This window comes from Protopterus annectens, chromosome 2.part0, assembly GCF_019279795.1.
Source record: "Protopterus annectens isolate FY-2018-M chromosome 2.part0, PAN1.0, whole genome shotgun sequence".
Taxonomy (NCBI): domain Eukaryota; kingdom Metazoa; phylum Chordata; order Ceratodontiformes; family Protopteridae; genus Protopterus; species Protopterus annectens.
Window position 1 is genome coordinate 1,966,312,569 of NC_056728.1, and position 27,916 is coordinate 1,966,340,484.

At 39.8% G+C, this 27,916-nt stretch overlaps 1 protein-coding gene across 1 annotated transcript in view; it reads left to right on the plus strand.

Annotated features, from left to right (window-relative positions):
• The window catches only part of FYN (FYN proto-oncogene, Src family tyrosine kinase), a 1,397,726-nt gene that overhangs the window by 1,196,919 nt on the left and 172,891 nt on the right, over positions 1–27,916 (plus strand). The window lies entirely within an intron of this gene.

Here is a 27,916-nt window from a genome sequence, read left to right on the forward strand (position 1 = left end):
ATGGAGCTGTGCGGTGCGAGTCTGACAGCACTTTCTCTTACCAGGATGAACAAAACAGCTTTGACATCACTCCCACCCATCTCCACCCAGCTTCTTTGTCACCTAGGTTGCTAGTCAGTCTAGAGTTGTGCGTCATATAGTCAAGTCCAAAGCCTCTATGACATAGAACATACACAAGTATGGTACAGTTTTTGATACAGCTGTGAAAACTGAGACTCAGTCTTTATTTTGTCTAATCTGAGGACATGTTTTCAAATGAGACTATAACATTTGATTGATATAAGTTTTTAAAGTATATTGAGATGATACTATTTTGTGTCAAGTTTTACCTTTGCATGGTGCCTATGTACATTAACATGAAAACTGTGATGCGTCAAGCCAACTACTTTACATAGGGGGTAAAGACCTTCCGAGATCCAATAGTGACTAAGACACCTGTAGGAGCTGGCTGGGTGGGGGGCAAGTGAGCAGTCAATGCCAGTTTGCCCATCCCAGAGGAGGGGAGGCAATTGTGGCTTTGCACAAGAGTGACACTAGTAGTAGTGGAGTTTGAGGCAGCGGGGCCCTCTCTGTTGTGGTACTTAGTAGCAGTAAAGCCAAAGGGAATCCAGCATTCAGAGGCATGCTTTGCCTTAAGGGATAGCAGTAGTGACTTTATGGGAGCCACTGAGTAAGGGTGGTGCTGACAACCACTTCCCAGGGCCAGCAAGCTGGCCTGCTCCCTACCACCCAGCTCACCCCGTGAATAGAAGGACTGATCAGGATTCGCAGTGAGAATGAATGGGCTGTAAGGCTCTTGCCCATCCCAGAAATGTTCAGTTCCCATGTGTCTAAAATATTTGGGCCAATCTGATGTTAGTAAAAGAGTCATCAGGCAAGGTCCTGGGAGACTGCAAAAAAAGGAGGACTACAGTTTTTTTTTTGGGCGCATGGCCCATTGTTGTAGCATTGGAGGTCACTTGCAGCTCAATAAGTATTTGAATCAGAAGAAAGTAAACATTCTTTAGCCTGAAGTATTTGGCAACATTTCAACGTGCAGCTTTGCATTACTCCCACAAAAAGGTATTCAAGTGAGACCTCGCTATAACTGCATAAATGTCTGATAATTACTCAGAAGTACCAAATGAATCTGTTAATAAAGGTAAACTTAGAAAAAAAAATAATCAGATTTGTACATTGAAGTCAGTGTTCCATTTTCCTGAGATGATTTCTCAGAAGTCAGGGAATGGCCTACTGAGGGGTGATTGCAAAGTATGTGCGTTCTTTATGTAGAATCTGTGGCCAGAATTCATAAATGGGCCTGGCCACAAGTAGTAAGGCTGTGGCAAAAAGGGCCTTTAGTGAGTTCACAGAAACAAGCGATTCAGAGATACATTAGGGTGGTGCAACGGTTAATGTTGTCACCTCACAGCAAGAGGTTCTCTGGTTCGATTCTCGGCTGGAGTGCCTTCTGTGCGGAGTTTGCATGTTCTCCCTGTGTTTGCGTGGGTTTCCTCTGGGTACTCCGGTTTCCTCCCACATTCTAAAGACATGCGTCTGGAGCATTTCTCCCTGGGCCTCCACTGAAAACAGGCTCTGTGGAGCCTAGTCAGACTTTCCCGGTCAACAAATGTTAAATAAAATAAAGAAATAAATAAATAATTAGCCGCAAAGAGGACAGACCTCATTATCAACTAATTTGCATGTATCTGAATAGTTCAGTTATTACTGCAAGCTCTAAGAAGCACTTTGATGTAGTAATCACTGTCTGTGGCCCATGCATCATGTTGTCATAAGTGTCCCATCATTCATTCCCTTACACAAACATACACACAAATGGACATATCTTCATACCTGTCAACTGTCCCCAACTTCACAGAACAGCCGTGACTTTGTCTCTCAGGCTGCCTTATCCATTTTCCTGGACTCTTTCTGTCAGCCAAGTCAGTATTGTCAGACATTGGAGTTAAATACATGGTATTATTCCTTTGCAGCTTCTAGCTGCAAAATCTGTTGTTCCATTAACTTTGTAAGTGTTGTAACCTAATATTTAAGAAGTGTGCCTGATGTCTAGTGTCTAACCCTCCATTTTACAGCCAGTGCCCATTATTTTAGGGGGAGATGAGCATTATGGAACCCCTTCCACACACACACACTCACACACCTCATGCACGCATTCTCATAGACATAGCCATACAGGCACTTAACATATATCACAAACTTCCCTCTCGTGATCACACTGATGGACTCGCTCAAACATTCACTGATGTACATGTGTGTGAGCACACACACACACACACACACACACACACACACACACACACACACACACACACACACACACACGCACACCTATACCTGTACTACCTATCCCCTAAATATCCCCTCTACTGTTACCATCTAGGCAGACACACATGCACACACATGCACTGTCAAGTGTGACCACTTATGCAACTAAATACACTCACAGATACAGCCACATACCCACACACAACTCCCACCACTACTTATCCACCAAACTTCCCGGAACTTACCTCTAATATGATCTGTCCCAGTGAGAGTAATGGGTGAATGTGGACTTTGCACTAAGTTAATTAATGCAGCTACACAGCCAAGTGGTTCTCTGAATTGCAGGGAATGGTACATGACTCTCTCCCAGAATGCCTGATTTGCATTTGTGGTAGGCCACAGAGACAGCCCACCACAGGGTTGCACCTCTTTGATGTAAACCACTGTGGGAAGGGCTGCCTCTTATTCAGAAATGGCTACCATCAGTAGTAAAGAAGGCTTAACACTGATGGTAACATGTCTGAATCTCTGGGCATCTGTCATATTTATTTTACTTATTTATTCTTTGTTTACCAGGGCCGCGGTGGTGCAGCAGTTAGCGTTGTCACCTCACAGCAAGAGGTTCTCCGGTTCGATTTTCAGATGGAGCACCTTCTGTGCAGAGAATGCATGTCCTCCCTGCAGTCAAGTGAACTTTAAAGACATGCACATAGGTGCGTGCGTGTGTGTGTGTGTGTGTGTGTGTGTGTGTGTGTGTGTGTGTGTGTGTGTGTGTGTGTGTGTGTGTGTGTGTGTGTACCTTCTGTGAAGGTTGGGTGCCGGGCTGGCAACTCAACACTGTAAAAATCCACTGCCAATTAATAGTGGACCAGTGATCCCCTGTGCCGCCCCCTAACAGGGAAAAGCTGAAAGTCTTTTTAATTCTTTGTTTACCAGAGTAGAGCACTGATCCATGTGAACAATTTTTAGGTTGAGCCTGGATGACTCCAAAGTGTGCATAAATGCTAGTGTACCTTGGATATCCCAGAGAGTCTGGTAACCACTTCGCATATGCTTCTTTCAAAATCAGACTAAGAATTACATTGTAGCTTAAAGTACAGATCAGATGTGAAAGAGAGGTCATAGGAACTTGCAGTGTTCGTGTAATCTACTACAACTTATGAAGTGCAATCCCTGCTAATGGAGGATACATCAGTATATTGATAGTATACCTAAACTGTGTCCTTCATTGCTGGCTAGTTAATCAGTTGCCATAAGTTTATAAAAAGATTGCTGCATTACCGAGAACACCTGTGGAAATTAAGTGGTCTGTGTTAAGTATTGCATAGGTCAAGTACTGGAGGTGTATAGAGCAGCACAGCAGTCTTCACTAAAGTTGTTGCAACCAGTGAAGTAGACATATTTTTTTCTGTAGATCAGTAACCAGTTTGATACTCTGTTCAAGCTTTTCAGATAGCAACAGTGAGGCATTCATGTTATATTTGGTGCAAAAGCAAAACCATCAAATGTTGCAGCTTTTATAGGTTCATAGGTAGGTACTAGGCTATCTGCCCGAAGGCATTTATAAGCCTAGCAGGAATGTGTTGGCTTTCGCCGCCCCCTTAGATTAGTTCCCTGTGCCTGTGTCCAGCAGAGCCATTGAAGTGATCCATGGGGTAAACTTTTTGTTTCCAATCCACTCGTTAAGATTCCTCTTGAAGAGGGTTAGCCAGGAGCTCTACCTAATGTAGATTGGAATCTTGTTCCAGAGCATGGGAAGTCTCTGGGACAGGAATCTATCCCTCTACCACGTTCTATTTATTGTTGTGGTGAGGTTTAGATCCCTGGAGCGTGTGGCTCGAGGGGATATGGTTTTCTAGGTGTAGCATGTCCATCAATTCTGGGTTGGACATGGCCTTGTATGTCAGGCAGAGATCACCTCTGAGTAGGCGGTATGCAACCGAGTACAGCTGGAGTTTCTTCATTCGAGCTGCATAGGGCATTTGCTTGAGGCCAGTGATCCTCTTGGTGAGGTACTTCTGTGGTCTTTCCAGTTGTTGCAGGTGTCTTATAAGGTACATCCCAAATGGGGCATTGTACTCTATGATGGGTCTGATGAGTGATGCGTAGAGAGGCCCAATGACCTCTTTCGATCTGGATGCAAGCACTTTTGTGATTAGGTGGGCCACATAGAAGGATTTTCTAACCACTTTGGCAATGTGATTATCAAAGGAGAGGTTACTATCTACTTGGGTCCCCAGATCCCTTATTACATCTTCCGTATTTAGGGGGCTACCACCTATGTGGTAGTTTGTGGGTACTTTGTTTTTTCCAAAGGAGATGACTATGCACTTTTTGGCATTTAGCTTGAGGCCATGGTTTTGACACCAGGTATCTGTCGCAGTGAGACCCTTTTGGAGGATGTCTGTGCCAGCCAGAGAGTCAATTATAGCCCCTAGTTTGCAGTCGTCTGCGAACCTGGTCAGCCATAGTCCTCCTGTGCTTGCCTGTACCTCTGAGAAGTATTTGCTGAACAGGAGGGGTCCTAGGGCTGAGCCCTGGGGAACGACACTTGTAACTGGGTTAGAGTCAGACCTAGCTCCCGCAACTCTTACCATGTGGGTTCTGTCCATGAGACAGTTGGCAACCCATCTCGTGATGTAGAGGTTTATGTTCAGGCTGTTGAGCTTGTCTATAATACCTGAGTGGGGAATGGTGTCGAAGGCCTTTGCGAGGTCTAGGTAGGCTGTGTGGACCACCTTTCCCTCATCTATAGCCTTGGTAACTTTCTCACAGAAGTACGCCAGGTTTAAGAGGCATAATCTCCCCTTAACAAAGCCGAACTGGGTAGAGTCCAGTGTTTGGAGGTTCCCAATGTCTCTGTTAATGAGATCCATGATGATGTGCTCCATAGCTTTGCAGACCAAGCTAGTCTGGCTTATAGGGCAATAGTTCCCAGGGTCTGTTATGGCTCCACCTTTGTGGAGCGGAATAACTGTTGCTGTGCGCCACTCTGTGGGCACGTAACGTAGCCTGTGGAGAGGCTGAGTTTAAACAGTGTGTTTAGGTGAGCGGTTAGTTCATCTTTGAGCTCATGTAGAATGCAGCCTGGGACACTGTCCGGTCCCATTGAGGCTGTGTTTTTGGCTTTGGAGAGGGCTGTTTTAACCTGAGTGTCTGTGATTTCAGGGGCACTACATTCTTCTGCTATAGTTATGGGCCCTTTTGGGGGTGAAGTTTGCACTGAACCTGTCTGCCAGGATGTTGGCTATATCAGTAGGTTCAGTGTATTTTGTGCCATTCTACACTAACTCTGAGCAGAACTGATAATTGCCACATAGATTCTTGACATAGCTAAAAAATGCCTTGTGGTTATCTTTGGAGTCCTTGACAATTTTTCTTTCAAAGCTAGCCTTGAGTGATTTTATGAGGGAACGTAATTTCTTGTTGATACTGATCAGGGATGTCTTCCCTTCTTGGGATTTTACTCTTTTCTGTACTAGTTTCCTCCTACAGTTGTATAGCTTGTTTATGGCAGAGGTCCACCAGACTGGTTTCCTTTTCTTGGAGGAATGAGTCTTGGTTTTGTTTGGGATAGCATGATCCATGCATTCGTGTAGGTGACCGTAGAGTGCATGAGTAAAAGATTTTCCAGCTTGGACAGCGTTATCCTTTAGCATGGGGGCTTTGAAACTTCCCACCACGGTCTTAAGTAACGTGAAGTTTGCTTTTGAAAAGTTTTTCACGGTGGTTTCTTTGACCGGGGGTGGTGGCGGAATGTGGATATCCAGAGTGATTAGTTTATGGTCGGATCTAACCAGCGAGGGGCTGACCTCCTGTGTGGAACACCGGTTGTACATGTTGGTGATGACTGGGTCAAATATGTTGTCACCTCTGGTGGGGGTGTTGACCAGTTGATCCAGAGAGTTTGAGTTTATAAATTCTAGGAAATGTTGGGCAAGGGAGTTTGTACTTGAGTAGTTCTCCCAGTTATTGTTTGGGTAATTCAAATCACCCAATATCAGGGTGTGTGGTAGGACCTTTATGTTTCCCAGTGTTTCTAGGAATGCGGAGTGGGGGTCCTGGAACATGGTGGGTGATCTGTAGCAAGCTATAATTTGAATAGCAGTTTTGCCCATAGTTAGCTGCACATGGATGATCTCTGAAGCATTGTGCTGTGCCACTAACCTGGAAGTGTGGGTATCCTCGATGAATATGGATACTTCGTTCTGGGTTTTGTGGCAGAAATGTATGTTATGAGTTGTAGCCTGGTAGTGCTGGATTGCTCTCTGGAGCCTTAAACCAGGTTTCTGTTACTGCACAGATATCGATTTTCTCCATACTGAGAAGTGCCTCAAGTGCGTGCATTTTGAGGTTTAGACTTCTGGCATTGAGTAGCATTACCTTCAGTTTTTTGTCACTTGTGCTATTTACGGCGGTGGGTTTGTCTTTTGAGCCTTGCCTAAAAAAAGGCAGTATGGGAGTGGCAAGACCCTCGGCCAGTATTCGAAAGCCTAAGGGTGACAGGTGCAAGCCGTCTCTAGCGAAGCAGTGTGGCTACTCGTTATAAGTACTGTAGGAGCCAGATTTTATTTTCATAGCTCTTCAGTTGTTAACCTCTACTTGATCATTGCTGTCTTAACTTGATGTTTATGGAACATTTTAATGTTCTGCAACTGCTTGTCTTGACACAAATACTACATAGATCAGAGAGAGAGCGAAGGCATATGTTGTGAAACTGGCATCCCAGTCATTTGTCAGGTCACATGGGGAAACAGATGTAGCCAGAGAGGGGCACACTTTTTGTTGGCTGCATTCTGTCCCTCAGTACCTACTGAAGTTAGGTACACACTGGCATACTGATTTAGATATTGTACCTGTGAAGACAGCACTGGAACATAGTGAGCTATCTTTAAGTATGTGTCTCTGAGACACATGCTGTGTGTGCTACAGTGGGTTTTGGGCTGGATGTGAAACACAAATGTACCAAACAATTTATACAGTACATGCAAAGTTCAAAATATGCTTATGAGTGTTCCTGGTCCTTCCATATATTCTTATGAAACAATTTCTTGGTCCCGACCTACTGGTTAAAAAACACTCCACTCCCCTTTATAATCTATGTGTTAAAAGAAAAGAGAATGAATAACATTAGTTCAACTTGAAAATGAACACTTAAGGCTGTTAAGGAAATGAAGTTAGCTACCTGAAGTGTATAGCTTCTCCTCCCTTTCATCTGCTTCTGTCTTTGGATGTTTATTTTACCCTTAGTTTTTTATGTAAAACATTCTGCCATGTCTCAATGAGTTCTGTTCCTTGAAGTAACACTTTTGACAACCACATTGTTTAGATTCTCCCACACACATTGTATTCTGACAGAGTTTCATCCAAAATTCTCGTTCTACTTTTAGCTAGTTTCTTGATTATCCATATTTTGACTAGCTGTGCTCTTTTTACTTTCCTGTTTCCTTTTCTTAATTTGAATGGATGGTTGTTGCTGTTTCATCCAGACTTTCCTTCATGCTAGACATATTCAGGTAATTTAGTTTCTTTGACACAGCTATCTTAACATAATTTCTTTTAATTGTTCCCTGCAGCTTTCATGTTAAACTGCAATTACTTTTGAGATATGAACTTCAAAACTTAAAAGTATTCCTTCGCGTGTGGGGTGATTTTTAACCTGGCATGATTGCCTTTCTCTCCATCTTGATGGAAAATCTTGGCAGTTCATCCCAGGACTTTCCCATTTCTTTCATAGGTTCATACTAGGCTATCTGCCCTAGGGCATTTATAAGCCTAGCCAGAATGTGTTTGGCTTTCGCCACCCATTTTAAATTTATTTTGCTATGCCCTTTTTTGAGGTTAGTATACTGTGCCTCTGTCTAACAGTGACACAGAAGTGATACCCGGGGTAAAGCTATGATCTCCCATCCACTCATCAAGATTCCTCTTGAAGAGAGTCAATGAGGGACTCTGCCTAACCTGGACTGGGATTTTATTCCAGAGTGAAGGGAGCCTCTGGGTTATGAATCTGTCCCTCCAGCATGTCCTGTTTATTTCAGTGCTGAGGTTCAAGTCTCGATGGGATTTGGATTTTCTGAGGTGCAGCATGTCCATTAATTCCGGGTTGGACATGGCTTTATACATCAGGCACAGATCGCTTCTGAACAGGTGGTATGCCACTGAGTAGAGCTGGAGTTTCTTTAACCGGGCAGCATATGGCATCTGTTTGAGCCCTTTGATCCTCTTGGTGAGGTACTTTTGGGGTCTTTCCAGTTGCTGCAGGTGTCTGGTAAGGTTCATCCCAAAAGGGGCATTGTACTCAATTATGGGCCTGATGAGGGATGAGTAAAGAGGCACGATGACCTCCCCTGATCTAGATGTGAATCCCTTCATGATTAGGTGGGCTATATAAAATGTTTTTCTAACCACTTTGGCCACGTGGTTGTCAAATGAGAGATTGCTATCAACTTGTGTCCCCAGGTCCCTAATTACTTCTTCTGTACTTAATGGATTACCACCTATGTGGTAAATTGTGGGCACTTTGTTTTTGCCAAAGGGATGACTATACACTTTTTGGCATTTAGCTTGAGGCCATGGCTCTGGCACCAGTTGTCTGTTTCTATGAGGCCCTTTTGGAGGATGCTTGTGTCGGTTGAAGAGTCGATTATGGCGACGAGTTTGCAGTCATCTGCGAACTTGGTCAGCCACAGTCCTTCCGTGTTGGCCTGTACCTCCGAGAAATGTATACCGAACAAGAGAGGTCCCAGGACTGAGCCTTGTGGGACACCACTTGTAACTGGTTTGGAGTCTGACATGGCTCCAGCAATTCTAACCATGTGGGTTCTGTCCTTGAGCCAGTTTGAAATCCATCTAGTGACATAGGGGTTTATATTTAAGCTGGTGAGCTTATCTATAATGCCCGAGTGGGATATTGTATCGAAGGCTTTGCGTAGGTCCAGGTAGGCTGTGTGGACCACCTTCCCTCGTCAATGGCCTTGGTGACTGTTTCAAAGAAATCAACCAGGTTTAAGAGGCAGGATCTGCCCTTAACAAAGCCGAACTGGGTAGGATCCAGTGTCTGTAGGTCCCCAATATCTTTATTTATGAGGTCCATGATGATCCTTTCCATAGCTTTGCAGACCAAGCTAGTCAGGCTTATGGGGTTATAGTTTCCAGGATCCGTTGAGGCACCACCTTTGTGGAAAGGGACCACTGTTGCTGCGCCACTCTTTGGGCACATATCCTGTAGTAAGGCTGAGATTGAACAGTAGTTTTATGTTTGGGTTTAGCTCTTCTTGGAGTTCATGTAGGGCTCGGGACACCGTCTGGTCCCATTGATGCTGTGTTTTTGCTTTGGAGAGGCGGCTCTTACCTGAGCATCTGAGATGTCAGGGGCAGCACTCTGCTGGGATAGATATTTGCCCTTTGGTGGGAGGGGAGAAGTTTGCTGAACCTGTCAGCTAGGATGTTGGCAATGTCTGTGGGTTCAGTGTATTTTTGTCATTTTGGACTAATTCTGAGCATATCTGGGAATTACCACCCAGGTTCCTAACATAACTAAAGAAAGCCTTGTGATTATCCTTAGTGTCCTGTGCATTTTGCTAGCCTTAGACAATTTTATGAGTGCCCGTAGTTTTTGCTAATACTGATCAGTGATGCCTTCCCTTTTGGGATTTTGCTCTATCATTTAGTAGCTTCCTCCTTCTATTGTATAGTTTGTTTATGGCTGGGGTCCACCAGACAGGACGTCTGCCTTTGGAGGATTGGGTCTTGGTTTTATTTGGGATCATGATCCATGCATTCCTGAAGGTGTTCATAGAATGCATTTATAAAGGATTCTCGTCCATTATTTTCCACAGGCCGGGCTTTGAAGGATTCCACCTCGGTTTTGAGGAGTGTGAAATTTGCTTTAAAGAAGTTTTTCACTGTGGTTTTCTGGGCAGGTGGGGTCGGGATGTGAATATCCAGTGAGATTAGTTTATGGTCTGATCTTACCAGTGAGGGATACACTTCTGGTCTGGAGCATAGAGTCCCCATGTTGGTGATGATCAGGTCCAGTATGTTTTCCCTCTTGTGGGAGTGGTAACAAGTTGTTCCATAGCATTTGAGTTTATAAATTCTAGGAACCTTTGGGCTAGGGTGTTGGGAGCTAGAGTAATGCTCCCAGTCTATGTTTGGGTAGTTGAAGTCCCAATATAATGGTGTTTGGAGAGACCTTCATATTTTCCAGTGTTCTCAGAAAGGCTTCCTGGGTTTGGGAGGGTGGTCTGTAGCAGGCTATAAACTGGAAGGCAGTTTTACCCACTGTTAGTTGCACATGGATAGTCTCTGATGCTTGTGCTTTGCCACCAACCTGGAGGTGTGGGTATCTTTGATGAATATCGATACTCCCCTTTGTGGTTCGGTCCAAGTTTTGGGGCCGAAAAGCAGGGTATGAGGTATAACCTGGTAGTGCTGGGGTGCTCTCGGGAGCCCTGAACCAGGTTACTGTTACTGCACAGATATCGATGTTCTCCATGATAAGGAGAGTTTAGTCGCGTGCATCTTGAGGTTTAGACTTCTGGCTGAGTAGCATTACTCTTAGTTTCTTATCCCTTGTGATACCTATGGAGGTGGGTTTGTCTTTGAGCCTTGCCTAAAAAGGCACTATGGGGTAGCAAGAGCCTTTGCCAATATCTGAAAGCCCAGGGGTGACAGGTGCAAGCCGTCCCTAGCGAAGCATTGTGGCTTGTCGAGCATATCATCCCAAGCTGACAGGCATTGGATCCCTTTTGAATGACACCAGTACTTAAGCCAGTTGTTGAAATTGATCATCTTGTCTTCATATTGTGGCATCATTCTTGGTGAGGGTAAGATGCTACTCAAGGTCAGAGTCACACCAGCCTGGGCTACATGCTCAGAGAGCTCCTTTATGTCTCTTTTCATGTAGTCCAGGGAGGTACGTCTCAGGTCATTCACACCAACATGGACAATGACTGAGTCATATTTGTACTTGCCTTGGAGTGACCTGAGTGCTTGTGTTATGTGGCGGATCCTAGCACCCGACAGGCTGCTCACCATGACCCTCTCCTTGTTCAGCCTGGTGGCCGGGACGTCAGTGTGCCAGTCACCTATTACAAGTGTATCAGGTGTGTTGTTTAGTCCTAAGGGCTGTGACTATTCGGCATACTGGCTTTGTGAGATATGTGTTGCACGTGTTTTGTTTTGGGGTAGCGGTTGCTTGGGTGTCTGCTTTGGAGGTCTCTGCTGCTTAGGCAGATCTTTATTTAGAGCCTCGAGTATGTTTTTGTGTGATTATGTGTTTGGTTTGCTGTGGTAGGTCTATGTGAGACTGGAATTGTAGTGAGTGTGGTTTCCTTCTCCTCCTGACTGGTTATGCCAGTACTGAGTTGAGAGAGCTTAGCCTCCAGTTTGGCTATATGGTTGCATCTCTCACATGTGTTGGAATTTGTTGGGAGGAGGAGAGGGTTGTCTGTGTACATGAGGCAGTTGTAAGATTGCCTCAAGATTCCCAGATTCACCAGCTGGACCAGAGAGGAGATTGACAACTGACCTTTGGACATGCTAGAATAATACTGGGAATTCCTTAATAATTGAAAACAAGGGCCAGTGGGGAGTGAGGGTGTAGTGCTTTTAATTTTTAGTGCTGACTTATATAATTGCTTTAGCGAGCAAGTGCCAGGTAACTTAAGTGCAATGTGTTACAGGTAACTTAAATGCAAAAACGACAAACAGTAACTTTCTTTCAAGTGAAACAAGGAAATAAGTACAGTAAGCAATGCAGATATCACTAGTGATCCACAGAAGTGCTGAGAAGCTGCGTATTAGGTGGAATTAGCGTTCCAGGGAAATAACAACCAAGTCAGTCAGGTCCAGATACCATTTTTTCTCTTTATCTGAGATATTTAGCCATATATTTCCTGTCCACTATACGTACTCTCTTTTCAGCCTAAACTGCATCACTTTGTACTTTCTGGTTTTAAACTTCATCATCCATTTATTTGAAGCAGTCATCAGCCTTTTCATAGCATTAAGAGCATGTATCCTTCATAGCTGCTTCCTCCATGTTATCAAGAAATGTGTTCACTTTAACTAGAACTCCAGAAGTACATCTGAACTATGAAGTCTAGACTGGTCAGGGTAGAGAAAAGATCCCTCAGTTGACCAGCTTGGCACCATTCTTGATGTTGTGACCCCTAGTTACTCCCTCCCCTGGAACACACACTCTCTGTTGCTGTGTGCAGTCTGAATATCAGATGGTTTATTAATTTTCCTTTCTCTGCACACTAACCATTTTCTTGTCTTCATCTAGTAAGTTGTATTTTATTTCTTATTTATCTTAGTTTACCAAGTAAGCACTAGGTAACCTGTCTACCACATAAGGAGCGGTTCTGGCCCAGAAATTGTAGTTATTGGCCGTTTGGGCAATCTTCCATCTCTCTCAACTTTCTGACTTGAAAGCCTGCATTTGCACTTGTTTCTGTCCTGTAACTCGTCTAGTGCAGGTACAGATTCTTAGTTTTAGCACTTAAATTTTCTTATTCATGCTCAGGACTTGTTCAGAACTTGTAAGCACTAAATAAGCTACTAATTACTATAGCACTCAATCTTCCTCATTACCTAGAGGAAAACAGGTTTTGTACTTACTTTTCTCACTCGCTTAGAGAAAAACAGCTCTTGTACTCACTTTCCTCACTTATCTAAAGGAAAATAGTTGTGCTGTGGCGACCAATAACCGGGAAAAGCTGAAAGTAAACATTCAGGCATGTCCAAGGATCAGCTCCCAGTGTTCTCTCCTGTCTATCTGATGAATCTGGGCATCCTGAGGCAATGTAGAAATTGCCTCATGAACACAGACAACCCTCTCCTCCTTCCACCCAACACTACAACCTGTGAGAGATGCACTTATCTAGCCAAACTGGAGGTAAAGCTCTCTCCAACCAAGACTGAACTTGACAGTCATGAGGAGAAGGTAAACATTTGCACCACACCACACTCATCACATAGTCTCACTAAATCTACACCACCAAAACCCACACATAGTAACACAAAAACATTTGCAGAGGCTCTCAGTAATAATCTGTCTAAGCAACAGAGACCTCCAAAGCAGAAACGCAAGCAACCTCCATCCCCCAACACAACCCAAATGACACATAGCCCACAGACTCAGTGTGCCACTCAACCACAGCCAATAAGGCAAAACAACGTACCCAACACACTAGTCATAGGTGACTCTATAGTCAGGCACACTGATGTCCCACTCACCAGACTAAACAAGGAGAAGGTTACTGTCCGCTGCCTGTCTGGTGCCAGGATCTGCCACATATCCCACGCTCTCAGGTCACTCCACAACAAGTACAAATATGACTCGGTCATTGTTTATGTTGGTGTGAATGACTTGAGGCGTACCTCCCTGGAATACATGAAAAGAGACATGGAAGAGCTCTCCGATCTTGTAGCCCAGGCAGGTATGACCCTAGCCCTGAGTAGCATTCTGCCATCGCCCAGAATGATACCACAGTACAAGGACAAAATGATTGACTTCAACAATTGGCTAAGCTTCTGGTGTCATTCTAAGGGGATCCAGTATCTGTCTGCTTGGGATGACATGGTCGACGGACCACAATGCTTTGCCACAGATGGCCTGCACCCGTCGCGCCTGGGATTCCGGATACTGGCTAAGGCTCTTGCTGCCCCTATAGTGCCTTTTTTAGGCAGGGTTCAAATAACAAATTCACCACCATAACAGGAGCAGGCAAGCAAAAACTGAGGGTAATGCTACTCAATGCTAGAAGTCTAAATCTCAAAATGCACTCACTCGAGGCACTCCTTAAAATGGAGAACATCGATATCTGTGCAGTGACTGAGACCTGGTTCAAGGCTCCAGAGATCACCCCTGCACTACCAAGTAATAACTCATCCCACACTTTTCGGCCTTGTAGCCTGGACTGAAATACCAGAGGTGGAGGTGTGTCCATGTTCATTAAGGATATCCATACCTCCAGGCTAGTTGCTCAGCATAATGCATCCGAGGTTATCCAAGTGCAACTAACTCTGGGCAAAACTGCATTCCAAATTGTAGCTTGCTACAGATCCCCCACCATGCCCCAGGATTCCCACTCCTCTTTTCTTGATGTACTGGAAAATATTAGGGTTCATCCAAACACCCTAATAATGGGCGACTTCAACTACCCCACCATTAACTGGGAAAACTACTTGTGTACCAACTTCTTAGCTCAATGCTTTCTGGAATTCATAAACACCAATGCCATAGATCAACTTATCCACACCCCCACCAGGGGCAACAATATTCTAGATCTAGTCATTACCAACATGAGAGACCGGTGCTCCACACCTGAAGTCAACTCCTCGTTGCTCCAATCCGACCATAAGCTTATCACCCCTGACATCCACATCCCGCCCCCACCCCCCATTAAGGAAACCACAGTAAAAAATTTCTCCAAAGCCAACTTCATGCTTCGTAAGACAGAGATGGTTGACTTCATGACACCCATGCAGATGGACAATACAGTTACAACTGCTGAATCCTACACAAATGCACTCTATAAGCACTTACACGAGTGCATGGATCGTGCTATCCCAAACAGAGCTAAGATGCTATCCTCCAAAAAAAAGGAAGCCAATCTGGTGGTCCCCTGCCATAAACAAACTGTACAACAGAAGGAAGAAACTGTTGCAAAAGAGAGTAAAATCCCATGAGTGGAGGAGCTCACTGGTCAGCCTCAGTAAGAAGCTGAGATCCCTTATAAGATCCTCCAAAGCTAGCTACAAAAACAAAATCACCACTAAATCCAAGGACAACCACAAAGCATTCTATAGCTATGTCAAGAATCTAGATGGCAACACCCAGATCTGCTCTGAGTTACAGCACAAAGGCATGAAAATTACAGAACCAACTGATATTGCCAACATCCTGGCAGATAGGTTCAGTGCTAACTTTACCCCCCTCTCACCCCCTAAAGGGCCCATATCTGTACAGGAAGAATGCAGAGTCCCTGTAATCACAACTATGCAGGTAAAAGCTGCACTCTCTAAAGCCAAAAACACAGCATCCATGGGACCAGACAACATCCCAGGCTGTGTTTTACATGAACTTCAGAACGAAGTGGCTCCCCACTTAAGCACCATGTTCAATAATAGCCTTGCATTAGGCTTTGTGCACACTGAATGGCGCACAGCAACAGTTATCCCACTCCACGAAGGAGAGCCACCACTGATCCCGGGAACTATCGACCTATTAGCCTGATGAGCCTGGTCTGCAAGGCCATGGAACATATCATCATGGAACTCATAAACAAAGACATTGGTAACCTCCAAACTCTGGATCCCACTTAGTTCGGGTTTGTGAAAGGCAGATCATGCCTCCTGAACCTGATCGACTTCTTTGAGGCAGTCACCAAAGCTGTGGATGAGGGTAAGATGGTTCACACAGCCTATCTTGACCTCGCATAGGCTTTCGACACCATCCCCATTCTGGAATTATTGCTAAACTCACTAAACTAGGTATAAATCCCTACGTCACAAGATGGGTCAACAACTGGCTCACTGACAGAACCCACACTGTAAAAGTTGCAGACTCCAAATCTGACCTCAAAGCAGTGACAAGTGGAGTACCACATGGTTCCGTCCTGGGACCTCTCCTGTTTGGTGTCTACTTCTCTGAAGTACAGACCAACACAGAAGACCTCTGGCTAATGAAGTTCACAGGTGACTGCAAACTAGGAGCCATAGTCAAGTTCCAAAATAATGTGGACATCCTACATAAGGGCCTCACTGAAACAGATGCCTGGTGTCAGAGCCATGGCCCCAAGCTCAATGCCAAAAAGTGCAGTGTCATCCCCTTTGGTAAAAACTCTACCCATGATCTACCACATAGGCAGCAATCTACTTGTGTGATAAGAGACCTTGGACCCAGGTGGACAGTAGTCTCTCCTTTGATAGTCACATTGCCACAGTAGTCAGAAAGTCCTTCTATGTGGCACACCTCATCATAAAAGGGTTCTCATCCAGGAAAAAAGTGGTCATTGTTCCCCTCTTCTCGTCACTCATTAGACCCATTATAGAGTACAATGCCCCTTTTGGAATGTACCTCACAAGACATCTGCAGCAGCTGGAAAGGCCGCAGAAGTACCTCACAAAGAGGATTACTGGCCTCAAACAAATGCCCTACACTGACTGCCTCAAAAAACTCCAGCTTTACTCCATAGCATATCACCTACTCCGAGGTGATCTCTGCCTAACATATAAAGCTGTGTCAAACCCAGAGCTGTTGGACATGCTACACCTAAAGAAACCACAATCCCTCCGAGCTACACGCTCTAGGGACCTAAACCACAATAAACAGGACACGGAGGCATAGATTCCTGTCCCAGAGACTTCCTATACTCTGGAACAAGCTACCCATCTATGTCAAGCAAAGTTCATTAGCACTCATCAAGAAAAATCTTCATGAGTGGATGGGAAATAGGAAATACACCCTGGGGATCATTTCTGTGTCTCTGCTGGACAGTGGCACAGGAAAATAACTTTCTTGAGTGGCGTAAGCTATGGAACCTTGCTGGCTAGGCTTACGTAGGCCCTTGGGCCGATAGCCTAGTACTTACCTATGAACCTATAAGAAAGTCTGACTGTGTTAGTTCCTGTTTTCACTGGATGCCCAGGGAGAAAAGCAGTACATTTATTGCAGATGCAAAGCACAGAGAACATTACACATACACGTATAAACTAAGATGCTAGTGCTAGGACTATTACATTGTACGTGGAGAAAAGCTGTGCGATTTTTACACATAAAATACAGAACATTTTCATTTTCATGCATTAAAAAAATGCAGCATTTTATATTGTGAATCGGATATGTATGTACATTAAAACTGTATGCCCAGTCTAGAATATCCTTATGAAATGTCAGACATTGTATGTGCAGAAATCAAATATGTACAGCTGCTGAGAAGAAAGAGATATTTGTGTAGAGACATGTTAGAAATTGTTAGGATGATATGTCATATAGTGATTGTAAAATAAGAGTTTTTAGTAATCAAATAAGTAGGTTAGAGTTGTTAGAGGAGGTTATAGTGCTGGATGTTAGCATGTTTGTTTTATAAAGAATATTAAGTTCCAAAAAAGAAAGAGCCTATACTATTATAAAGAATATTAGATTACAGTGGAACATTTGACAGAGGTACAGAGATAGAGATGTTAGGTGAGATAAGATTGGGGGAAATGGATGGTTGTTTATGAGAAGAAGAGGTTAGCTGTATATGAGAGAGTTCAAGTCTTTGAGTAGTATTTATTAACCATCCTGGAGTAGTCCAGGGTCACAGCCAGTTGTCTAATAAGTGTTTCTTCAGTAATGCTGTATATAAATTTAGTTTGTCTTCATTCTAAGGGGATGGAGTTCCAGATTTTTGTAATATAATAATAATAAGCATAAATTAAGTCTTTGGCAGAATTATTTGATTTTGTTACCGAGAGTGGTGTTTTTTTTTTTGTTCTGGATCTAAGAGTTCTACCTTAAGGCTGCATTGTAATTTGTAAAGATGGACATTACTCAGGGCAGTATTGCATGTAGTTAAGGTAATGTGGAAGTACAAGTCACTTGAGATCTTTTAATGGTATGCAGTTGTGAGTTTTTTGAGGGCTATTTGCAGAAAATGTTGATAATCCTATTGTAGAACAAAAATCAAAAGGCCAGCACACTGTGGTGTAAGAATCCTTATGCAATTTAATAAACCATGTTATTCAGGCAAAAACAGACCAGTTTCAGCAAAAGTATTATTAACCTTCTTCAGTGTGAAAATAATCAAATCAATGATGCCCTTGTATACAACATGAAAAAAACAATACTCATGCAGGTTGGTTGGCTATAATTGTTCATTAAGACCTAATGAATTATAAGTGAAACTATGAAACTAAGCAGTGGTATCAGCCAAGGATGTTGAGCCAGCAGCATCCTATTTGCATTAATTATGAATGCAGTGGTCACTGAAATTAACTTGATATTGGAAAAAGCTAAATACCAGACACCAAAAGGAGTTATGATTCCAGTTATGTTTACAAATGCAGATGATTAGCAGTTAAGAATACAGAATGAATGAAAACATCCATAGAAATGCTCAATAAAGAACTGAAGATGTTGGGATTTACTCCTAATAAAGAAAAAAGTAAAGGGCTAGTTTTTTTGGGAGAAATACAGAACATTAAATTTAATGAAGAAGAGATAGAAATCTTAGGAATAAAGTTTGGGCATGAACAATTAAGAGAACAACAAAGGAGAGACATGATAATTAGAATATGAGGTCTTACATTTAGGCTGTCATACAGGAATAAGACATATTTGAATAACTCCATAATATTAGGTAAAATTGAACATTTAGCTAATATATGTACATTTCTGTTAACATTAGAAAAGGATTCAATGAATGTAATTTTTACATTTATTTGGAGGTTAAGATTAAACCTGGTGAAAAGAGGCATTTTTATATAAATAAAGGAGGACAGTTGAGTTTGTTACACCCAGTTGTACATTTTTTTGTGTAAAATATGTATAAAATCTTAGTAAATAGGAAAGATAAAGAAAAGTTATTAACAAAAATCTTAGAAGAGAAACTTAAAGCAATCTGGGAAAAGTTAGAATATTTAAAAGGTAGCAAAAAAAATCTAATTCATTGTATGGACATGAAATTATATCAAGAGAAAATACTGCTATTGAAAATTGATGCAGGAAAGATTATAAAAAAGTAGGATGTGGTATGAAAATATAATGGAAAATGTTATGTTTATCTTTGGAAAAATATAAGGGAAGAGAAGATCAAACAGGATAAATGAGAACTAATAGATATAAAAACATGTAGAATGTACAGATTTTTTGTGGAAATCATACATGCCCTATAAGACAATAAAACATAGAATTTGTTTACACTGTGGTGAATTAGAGACAACCGAACATCGTTTTATAAAGTGTAAAAGGACATTTAAACTGTTGAATGAAATATATGACAAAGGATACTTAAATGAATTGGAAAACATTGCATTAATATGGACATGATTGTATATGGACATTATAAAAATGCAAATCAAAAGGACATTAACAAACTGGATGCAAAATTATTTTGTGTAATATGGATCATATTGAACAAAAGAATTGATGAAGTAAAATACAATGGAAAGTGGTTATTACCAGAGATTTTGAACAAAGTAAGACTTTGTGGAGAAAAAAGTAGGAGGGCTTAAAAATTTGAAAGTTTAATATAAATGTAATATTCGTATTAATATTGTAAATATTGTAAATGTGTTGAAAAGTTGTATACAAGATGTATATATTTGTAAATACATTAAAGAACCCCTACTCATCAGTGTTGAGTGGGACCTGTTTTGCAGAAGCACTTCCTGTTTCCATTCCAGGTGCCAAGGCAGCCCCTAGAAGCAAGGGGGCAGATAGAGAGAGAGAATGAAATAATGGAGTGGTAAGATAATTGGAGGAGAAAGCAAATACTTAGAACAGAGATTTGTATAGGATTTTAAGGAGATGTTTCAGAGAAATCTGTTTGATGGAGATAATCAGCAAATGATGGCTGTTTAATTACAACCCTCAAGTTGGTAGGGTTGTGGGATGATTTATTTAAAGAAATGGTGATGTAGAGTGAGCCAGAAAATGAAGGAGATGTTTCCCGGGGACATTATAGAGAAAATACAGAAAGAGGATTTAGAGGATGAAGAATAATAGTTAGATGGAAAAGAAACCATGTGCAGAGAAAATAAAAAAAGGCAATAGGGGAGTAGCAGAAAAGAAGGCAGAAGAAAATGAAAAACAGAAGTATGTAGTAATGATTTAAAGTAAAGAAGGCAAAGAACTGGACAGGTATGAAATGTACAGTTTAATAGCTCCTTTGGATGTAAAAGCACATGAGGTAACATGATTTATTCTTACTAACAGAGACATTTTGTAGCATTATGTTTGAGACTTTTTTTCAATGGAAAATTTTCTTGGGAAATATGAAAAAAATGAAGACTCATGGAATCTTTATGTGAAAAAAATAATTTAACAGGGAAACAAAAACAATTCATGTACAATTTCAAACAGAGATGGAAAGAGAGACTTTAAAGGACATTTGAAAACTTTATGTAAGAAGGACATCTGATTCATAACTATGACAAAAGAAAATTTTATATTTATGGGGAAGTGTAAATTGAAATGTTGTAAATGTAACAGAATTGGACATTTATGAATGGATTCCAAAAAATGAAAATAATGAAGAAGGGAAAAAGAGAAGAAAATGAACAGAGAGAAGAAATGTTAGTAGTTGTACAAATAGAAGAAAAATAGATGAGAAAAAACAATAAATAGGATGAAGAAGACATAAACTGGGAGGTAGTAAAAGAAAAAGAATTGTATTAGTAAATGGGTAAAAGAAATAGAACATTTAAAGGGATTAGTACAAAACAAAAAAGAAAGGAAATAGATGAAAAATAATATGGAACGAAATGCAGCAGATGATTGGGGATTGGTATAATGGTTAAGGTGTTTGACTCACAGACACAAGGTACAGAGTTTATCACCTTTGGGTGTGAAATTGGCTAGGCTTAGAATGGCCTACTTAGAAAGGTAGCCTAGTAATTAGCAATGCACTTGTGAAACCATAAACTTAACAAAAAGGGAAAATGAAAACTTTAGACTGCTTTCTGTAAATGTGAATAGTATTACGATTATAGTAAGGAAAAATAAGGATTTTGTAGTGGTGTAATACCTTTGATGTCGATGTAATTATATTAGAAGATGCAGTATTTTTAACAAATGAAGGAAGATTACAGACAGAGAAACTTTGGGGATGAAAGATGATTTGGAATTTGGGAAATGAAACATGTTCTGTAACAGCCATATGCTATAGAATACAATTAAGATATTAGATGTAACTTTAGCAAAAATGGGAAGATTAACCATTGTAGATTTAAAATGGAAATAACCGGTATATAGAATTTATGACATTATATGCTTATATTAATTGTAAAGAAAGGTGAAACTTATTTCATCAGATTTTAGACTATGTAGTGATAAATATGAATAACAGTCAACTTTAATTGTGATTTAAGAGGCAAGAGTAAAAAGAAAGGAAGTGATAGAAAAATGTTAGAAGTTATAAGATGTGTTAAGTTAAAACTTGAGACAGAAAATTCATGGACAAAAGGGATACATGTAGAGCTGAAATAGATTATTGTATAGTATCAGAAGGTTTAATTATAGGAGAAGGGTTGGTAGTTAAAACAGGATTTTCTGGTCATCTTGCAATATGGCTAGAGATAAAGGAAAAGAAGGAAAAGTAACTCGATACTTCTCTTTTTCTTTGTAAAAAATATCTTTGCTTATATAACAATTATTGTATTTTTCTTGATTTTTTTTTTCCAAATAATATTTTTTCTTTGTCAAAGTACTTTCTATCATTATGTTCTAGATCTTCCAATGCATCATTATATGTTTTTTATATTTTTCTTTCTCTATATTTCTGCATCATATTGTCTCTGTAAAAAAAACATTTTTTATATATTTTTTCTTGCATGTCATCTACCATTCAGACCAGTGTTTATAAAATGGTCTCACAGTAATATGATCTTTCCATAACTGTATTACTAATCTCTTTCCTTTTTCATTCCATGCTTTCTAACATATCCTTTTCATTCCTTTGCCTACTTTTGGGTCTACTTTCATTCATTGAAAGTACACCTCTTTGAATGCTAAGTAAGTGAACTCAAATCAGCGAAATTGCAGTTTAACAAAAACGCACATTCGCGAAAAATAAATGAAATAAAAAACTAAAATAACATTAAAAACATAGTTTTGCAGGGGGGCAAAGAAAAATAATTATTTGAAGTAAATCAAGAAAAACATACAAGAATGGTTATATAAGTAAAGATATTTTTAAAAAGAAAAAGAGAAGTATTGAGTTACTTAGATTAGTAACGGAACATAGTGTAATGAGAGAAATAAAAATGTAAAAGGTGAAATAGAAAGAACTTGGAAAATATTATGAATAGTGTAGTACAGTGTGTATAAGAAATGTTTAAAGGAAAACAAGGTAGTAAAAAAGCATGGAAAGTGAAAAAGTTGACAGGAAAAAGATAATAACTAGTTAGAAAAGGAGATTTATTTTAAAGAGTTAGGCAAAGAATTAGGAAAAAGCAACTATAGATTTGGCTGCAGGACCAGATGGAATAGGGCACGTAATGTATAAAAATTTAAGGAATTTGCAAAAAAAAATTATTGTAAAGATTTTGAATGAATGGTTAAGTGAAGGTTTTATGTATAATTAATTATGTAGTGGAATACTTGGAGGACGGAAGATAGAAGACAAAAAACTGGAAATCAGTAATATTGAATAATGATTATAAGATCTTTATGAAATGAAATAATACAAAAGAGATTTGAAACTAAACTGGAAATATCATGAAAGTATATATAGTGTAAAGGGAAAGGGTTGTCAAGAATTATTAATGGTACAGATATTATGGATATTGATATGAATAGAAAATAGCAAAAATCATGATAGGAGACCTTAATAAGGCATTTGATATAATTGGACATGAAATCTTATGGTCATAATGAAAAAATTTAATGTAAAGGAAAAGTTAGGAATTATGTATGTCAGTGTATAGTAATAGTAACATAAAAACACTTGTAAATAGCTGGTTAAGCCAAGAGATGTAGATGAAGAGTGATGTAAGACAGGGATGTCCAATGAATTAAATACTCTTTGCATTAGTTATGAATGTTATAGTATGTGAAATAAGTTACAAAATGAAGGAGGTGGGGCATATAACACCTGAATGGTTAAGAATTCCAGTTTTTTAACATATGCAGATGACACAATAATCTTCTTCTTCTTTCAGCTTTTTCCCAGTTAGGGATCGCCACAGCAGATCACCTGTCCGCTCATGAGTGGCAGTGGAGTTTTACAATGTCGAGTTGCCAGCCCGGCGCCCAACCTTCCACAGAAGGCACACACACGCACACACTCACACCTTGGGCCAATTTAGAGAGTCCAATCCACCTACAGCATGTCTTTGGGATGACATAATAATAATTGCAAAAATCAAAATTTGGATAAAAGAAGTAAGAATTTGCACAAATTAGTGTCTAGAGGTGACAGGGATGTATTTAAATAAAGAGAAAAGTAAATGTTTAGGTGATGTGGTAAAGATAGGAGGTATATTTTTACAATGAAATTTCTGTGATGGGTAGAAAATCTGGCATTAAAGATGTAAGTAGAATTCAATGGAAAAAAAACAGAAGAAATAAACAAACCTGTCTTTTCTGGAGAGCATATAAATTATCATTCAGGAAAAGGGCTTATTTGATAAGCTCAGTACTGATGGGAAAATAGCAAACTTGTTAAGTGTATTTATGTTGCCAACATTATTTGAAAAGGAATTATTTCATTTAATTTTTTTTCATTTATATGGGGTTCTACATTAAACCCAGCAAAAATATGAGTTTGATACATAAGTAAAGAGGAAGGAAGTTTAAGGTTAATTAACCCAGTCGTATATGCTGCTTCATTAAATGTGTACAAAGTGTTGATAAATGAAAAAGATGAGAGATTAGTAGTGAAATTGTATATATATAGGTATTATACATTTTGGGGTTGGTAAAAGAGAAAAGAATGTATAAACGAACAAAAAAATGTTGCCAAGAAGAAATTTTGTGGAAATTAAAATTGATGATATAGAAAAAAGATAGAAAGGAATGGCATACGAATGTAATGATAAAACATTACAATGTAAAACCATGGGAAATCTAACAGATAAAAAATTAAAGCTATAAAAATAAGAAGCAAATTATCTGATCTGAAAGTAGAATGTCAAGAATTTTTGTGGAAACTGGTAATAAATGAATTGCCTATAAAAAGAAATATGCCATATAAAAAGAAAAGCGATCGAATATGTTTATATTGTCAAGAAGAAACAGTGGCACATGTGTTTTTGAAATGTGAAAGTACAAAAAGTTATGGGGAAAGCTGTGTTAAGATTTTCTCAAAGATGTAATAGAAGTGGATAAAATAAACATAGACATGATTTAATATGGATATTATAAGAATAGAAATAAAATATGTTAAATGAATAGATTCAAAAGTTATTTTATTTCATATGGGCTATATGGAATGAAAGAATAAATAAAATTATGTTTAATGATAAATGGATTTTAGCAACAATATTAAGTAAAATTAGATGGTGGAATATTTATAAATATGTTATAAATAAGAGTTCTTTTTTTATAAAAATAAAGGACTCCTAATCTTTTCAATAGATGGAATGGGATCTTTTACATCCACCTGAGCTGCAATTACCTTAAGCAGACGGCATACTCAGGAGTGCAGCATCCCCCTTATGCTGCACTGCAGTGTCAGTAATCAAAGTACCTGGTGTGGGAATAGAAACTACAGACTTTTGCTCCAAATGCTACCTTTTGTGCTACTGACTGCATGATTTTTATTTTTTTTTTGTTGTTAAGTATATTTTTATCTGGATATCTATAGTCTTGTAGGGATGGTGTGTTTTTGTTTCTTGCCATCTTTTCTGTGTTAAGTATTACAAAAACGTTTGAAGAACAATAATTTTACAATATTCAAAAACAATATAAAAATACTACAGTTTAAATAATTATACCAAATCAGACATAATGTGCCAACAGTGATTAAAACAGATACACCTTATATGCAATGATTTAATATTCAATTTAATAATTTTATCCAGTTTAGAGAAATTAAAGGTAAGTTAGTATAATACAAGCAGGAATTGTAATATGAAGTGATAGGAAAAAAACAGAGTTATGATATATTGAGATGGAGGGTATAAGGAGAGAAACTGATTGTCACATGTGTTAGTTGTACCAGATTCTACTGTCTTGGAGTGTATTTTTGTGTTTATTTCTTTTTTTGATGGGCTTGGGTGAGCATTAAACATTTTAAACTCACTGTTTTGGAAATGCTGGATTAGCAAATATCCTACCTTGTCAGGTTTATGTTGCCCTATAACTCACTGTTTTAGACATACTAGGTCAGTAAGTATTATGGCTTTGCAGTGTTAATGTCTGAATATTTGTAATTGTCTAAATGATGAGACAGTGACCAGCTGCATACAGCTAGCTTCATCAACATGTATTTCAGACTGTTAATGATAACCAACTTTTTGTACAAAATGGGGAAATGGAGGTTGATGCCATTGCCGAATCTTTCATGACTTCAGGCGATAAGTTATATAATCATAATCTCAACAGTGACATAAGTAGGAGGTCCCAGTTTCTTAAAACTGTGTCTTTCAAATGTAAATATTTTGACTTTACTTCATACGGTAGCTTTCTTTAAAAATATAGACATTAAATGGCAACTATAACTAGACCACCTGTGACTGCAATTCAGGACTTAGTGTTAGCAGAATTATCATTTTTCTCAAAGTACTGTGACTTACTAGCATTTCCTTTGCATGTTCAGTTATAGTGTTTGAGACGCAAAACCAAAATACTTGAGTAGTACAGTATTTAGTGGCACATTAACCGAAATGCAGTTCAGTAGCTTTTTCACTACTTGCTTCAGTGTGAGTGTTGACTTTCTCAACAGTTTTCCACATTTAAAATATTTGGAGTGACTTTTGTCTGCACTGTAATTGTATGCTTAATCAAACTGTAGTGAAGTGACAAAACATGTCTGCAAAAATTGGTACCCTATCCTAAGGTTGTCTGACCTTGAGTAGGTTGTATTTGCAAAGCCCCCTGCATTAAACACTGGAGGGATTGCTCCCTGTATTACCCAGAGTTTTATTTTAATATATTTTGTTTTTATTTAATTATTTTTGAGGGGAATGTATGTTGCTTAGCATTTTCTCAATTACCTGTGCCGTATCTGATCAGTGCTTCTGTTGGTGATGTGTTTATAGCTGCAACAGCTAAGTTCCCTTCAGACAGTCTGCTGGGATGGTTTGGAATTAGATGAGCACTACTGGTCTCAACAACTGCTGCTTCTAAAATGTTGCTGTTACCTTCTTGGATTTCTCTCTGGGTAATTCTCTATGTATGTGATGACTAAAAGCTGCTCAAACACAGTCCTTTTGTTTATCCCAATCTCTTTGATACATTCAGTCCACAGATGAGGTTCCTTTGATTTTTCCTGATTGGGCACATCTTTTTAGTATGTAAATATTGACATTTGGTTTCTTTTCTGCATGCAAAGTGTTTACCAAGGTGCAGTCTGTGTAGTTCCCTGCCTGAATGACTGTTTCCTGGTGGTCCCTGTGACGCCTGTGCCCTGGCCCAGCAATCAAGGAGCCTCAATCCTCACCACTAACACCAGAGAGGGCATCTCATATATGAGGAAAGGATAACAAATACAAACAGTAAAGTGCAATATCCCTTAAGAGCACACAGAGATCACAGTCAGTCCGGGGCTGGTCGCTCCTTTGCTCCCCAAGTCCTCAGTAAGACTCCCCACTGATACAGCTATAGGGTCCAGATCTCAGCCTAGCTGGGCAAGCTAAAATCTCCAGCACCCTCTCTGTCCAACCAGTGCTTCGTGTCCCTGCCCAAGTAGCTGACACACACACTTTGAGATACGTTTATACAGCCACACAGACACTCCTGGGGAAGGCTGGCACAGGTTCTGTAGCTATACCCCTTTTACCCAGACTATATGGTAGTAATTACTGCCACCACCCAGGTAATATTATCAGCTACCCAAAGGCCCTAAAAAAGGTGTCCAATTATTACTGTGCAATATTATTATTATCCAATTGGAAGTGTGACTAATCAGTCAAGGCATATTAGAGTGGCTTTGTACAATAAACTCTATAAATATGCAATGTACTCTATAGCTTAACGTATCTCTACACAAAACCAGCCACAGTTAAAAGGTTTTAAAATATTTAATAATAAATAATTAAAACCACAAGACAATACTTTCTACTACACAGTCAGTGCTAGTCAAAAGTTCAGAGATCACACAGAAATACTTAAAATAAATCAGTAGTACAGTTCTGACATCACAGAAAAACACTTGGTCTAATATTTCTAGCTTCTAGCTATCTAAAAGAAAACACACTTCTAAAATAACTCACTTACATAGAGCAACAGGCAGTGCTGTGAGTTGGATAGTCAGACAAAAATGCTTAATGCCTCCTGGTTCTCACTGTTTAAATTGTTATTGCAGTTCTGATAAACATTACATCATCTTTTACACTTTCCTGGTGTTTCCAGGCTGACAGAAACTGCATTTACATTCTTTTACACTTAGAGCAATAAAGGACATTCCATATGTAAATTCTAGTAATTATTCCTTAAGTTAAAGCAATAGGCAGGATGCTTACTCCAGACTCATCAACTCAAAATTCTAACTTCAAAGGAACAGACATAAAGAAATTTTAATTTCAAAGGACCAACAAGAAATGCTTGACTTAGCTTTCTTTACAGCAGAGGGCAATGTTGCCACATTGTTTTAAGTTCAACATTTCACAGTATTTGCAAATGATAGAATTATCTGCACAGTTGCATCTGGTTAGGCTGGCAGCCTTCACCCATCTCTACCAGTCTTCACAATCCCATCGAGGGGCTTTCTGATGTGGATGCTCCAGTGGCAGTAGTCACTGATTGTGACAATAACCTAGGAATCTT